Source organism: Mesoplodon densirostris, chromosome 14 (genome assembly GCF_025265405.1).
Source record: "Mesoplodon densirostris isolate mMesDen1 chromosome 14, mMesDen1 primary haplotype, whole genome shotgun sequence".
In the NCBI taxonomy this organism is placed as follows: domain Eukaryota; kingdom Metazoa; phylum Chordata; class Mammalia; order Artiodactyla; family Ziphiidae; genus Mesoplodon; species Mesoplodon densirostris.
In genome coordinates this window covers 55,322,751-55,325,765 of record NC_082674.1, presented here as the reverse complement: position 1 = coordinate 55,325,765, position 3,015 = coordinate 55,322,751, and positions in this window count along the sequence as shown.

Genomic DNA, 3,015 nt, shown 5'->3' with positions numbered 1-3,015 from the left:
TTACAACAGCCAAGACATGGAAGCAACCTAAATTAACAGATGAATGGGTAAAGAAGATGTGGGGTGTGTGTGTGTGTATATATACACACACACACACAATGGAATATTACTCAGCCATAAAAAAGAATGAAATAATGCCATTTGCAGCAACATGGATGGACCTAGAGATTATCATTCTAAATAGAGTAAGTCAGACTGAGAAAGACAAATATCATATGATATCCCTTATATGTGGAATCTAAAATATGATACAGATGAACTTAGTTACAAAACAGAAACAGACACAGAAATAGAAAACAAACTTATGGTTACCAAAGGGGAAAGGGAGAGGTGGAGGGACAAATTAGGAGTTTGAGATTAGAAGATACAAGCTACTATATATAAAATAAACAACAAGGTCCTACTATATAGCACAGGGAACTATATTCAATATCTTGTAATAAACCATAATGGAAAAGAATCTGAAAAAGTATATATCTTAATCACTTTGCTGTATGCCAGAAACTAACACAACATTATAACTCAACTATACTTCAATGTTTAAAAAAGGAAAAAAAAAAGAAAAAAGGGACTTCCCTAGTGGTGCAGGGGTTAAGAATCCACCTGCCAATGCAGGGGACATGGATTCGATCCCTGGTCCGGGAAGATCCCACATGCCATGGAGCAACTAAGCCTGTTCGCCACAACTACTGAGCCTGCACTCTAGAGCCCGCGAGCCACAACTACTGAAGTCGGAGCGCCTAAATCCTGTGCTCTGCAACAAGAGAAGCCACCGCAATGAGAAGCCTGTGCACCACAACGAAGAGTAGCCCCCACTCACTGCAACTAGAGAAAGCCCGCATGCAGCAACGAAGACTCAATGCAGCCAAAACCAAATAATTAATTAAATTTTTTAAAAGTAGCTAGCCACAAAGCATACTTTTATAAAAATGTGTATGTGTTTATAACCAAAGTTTATTGAGATTCAGTATATATGTGGCACAGCCCCCTACACCACCTGTTCAATAGTCCTGTGCACTTGGAAGAACAGGAATCGAGGAAGGGCTGATGGAATGTTGCCCTTGAAGCCCTGAAGGGTACCTGGTTATGAAAGAAATATCGAGCTAAATTCACCATACTCAGAATGGCAGATAGGATTCATCTCAAGTGTCAGCTGATTGACTGGTTGTGGCTGCTAAGGTTGAGAAGGACTTTTAAGGCAAGTTGCTGGTGTCATCATCAATTAGTAATGTCTGCCCTGGCTTGGGAAAGGGCATGCAGTAGCCCCCATGTTAGGAAGTTATTGTCCCTGTTTCCCTAGGCAGGAAACTGTACACTTTAGAAAAGTTTTCAAAAATAGGAATAAAAATGAAAATAGAAAAGTTTTCAAAAATAGGAATAAAAATGAAAAGGAATCTTTGGTGCAGCTCTAAATTAACCAGAAGACTCCAGTTTCTCAGAATATACTTCTCACGTAGCCATAGAAACATCAAGGTAAGAAGGACCTTAACAATTAATTAGACTTATTCACTTTAGAAATGTTTTCAAAAATAGGAATAGAAATGAGGGGGAATTTTTGGTGGCAAATTCTAAGTTCGCCAGGAAACTCAGTTCCTCAGAATATTCCATTCAAGTACTCATAGACACTGGAGGCTAGGAAGGACATTTGAGATTAGTCCTGTGGTTCTCAAATTTGGCTTACGGTGTAATCACCTGGGGAACTTTTGAAAAATTCTGATGTCTGTGTTCTGATTTCATTGGTTTGGGGATGGGCCCAGGAACTGGCATTTTCTTAAAATTCCCCTACTGGTTCTCATGCCCAGCCTGGATTGAGAACAACAGATTTGGTCAAAACCCCTCATTCTACAGATAAGGAAATGGAGGCTGAGAGCAGAGGGATGGTTTTCCCAGGGACCCCAGGGACACAGCTGGTGGTGGGGCGCAGAGTAGATTCTGGTCTGGGTGTGGGGTGAAACCCCTGGGTCCTTGAGGTTGCAGAGCTGGAGTCCTAGAGCCCAAGTCAAGTCTCATAACCTGAGTCCCACTGGCCACTTTCCTTATAGCTGACTCTCCAGATGAGTGTGACACGCACCCCAAGACGGCCTTTAAGATGGCCTTTTTTTTTTTGCTCCCTCCACCCCTGCTCCTGGCACTTCCGAAGAGAACTCCAGACATTTCCCCCTAGGCCTCTAGTGCATATCTGGTGTTTCCTGCCTCTTGCCATATGTGCCGCATTGTATGTCTTGCTTGTCCTTGATGTCCCTGGATAGCAAGTGAAACAATAGTGAGATCAACAAACCACCACCCTAAAGTAACCTTTAAAAGGCTACTTTTAATAGGTTTAGGGCTTCCCTGGTGGTGCAGTGGTTGAGAGTCCACCTGCCGATGCAGGGGACACGAGTTCGTGCCCCGGTCCGGGAAGATCCCACATGCCGCTGAGCCTGCGTGTCCAGAGCCTGTGCTCCACAACGGGAGAGGCCACAACAGTGAGAGGCCCGCGTACCGCAAACAAAAAAAAGTTTAAAAGGAGCGAGGGAAGGAGAAGTGCACTGTTTGTGCAATGCCTCCTGTGCGCCAAGCACCTTACATGTTTATCCTCTTGACAACACTGGATGGGAAATATTATTACTCCATTCTACAGATGGGGAAAGGTGGATCTGAGAGGTTAGGTGACTTGCCCAAGGTCACACAGCTAGCGAATGGCAGTCAGGATTTAAGCCACTTCTCATCATTGCCCTCTGCAACCTCCTCCACTAATGTGGTGGTATGTCCCAGTCCCTTAGAAGACAAGGTATATCACCCTACAGATTGCTTATTAGTTACAAGGCAAAGATGGTAACTATGCAGGAGAGAAGCCTGACCATGCACGGACCAGGTGAACTAAAGGAACCATAGGTGGACATCACCCAACATCACTTATGTTGTCTTTTGGCCAAGGCTACGTAACCTGAACCTAGTCATGAGGAAACATCTGAGGAACCCAAATGGAGGAACAGTCAATAAAATCACTGGCCTCTATTCTTCAAACATTTCAAT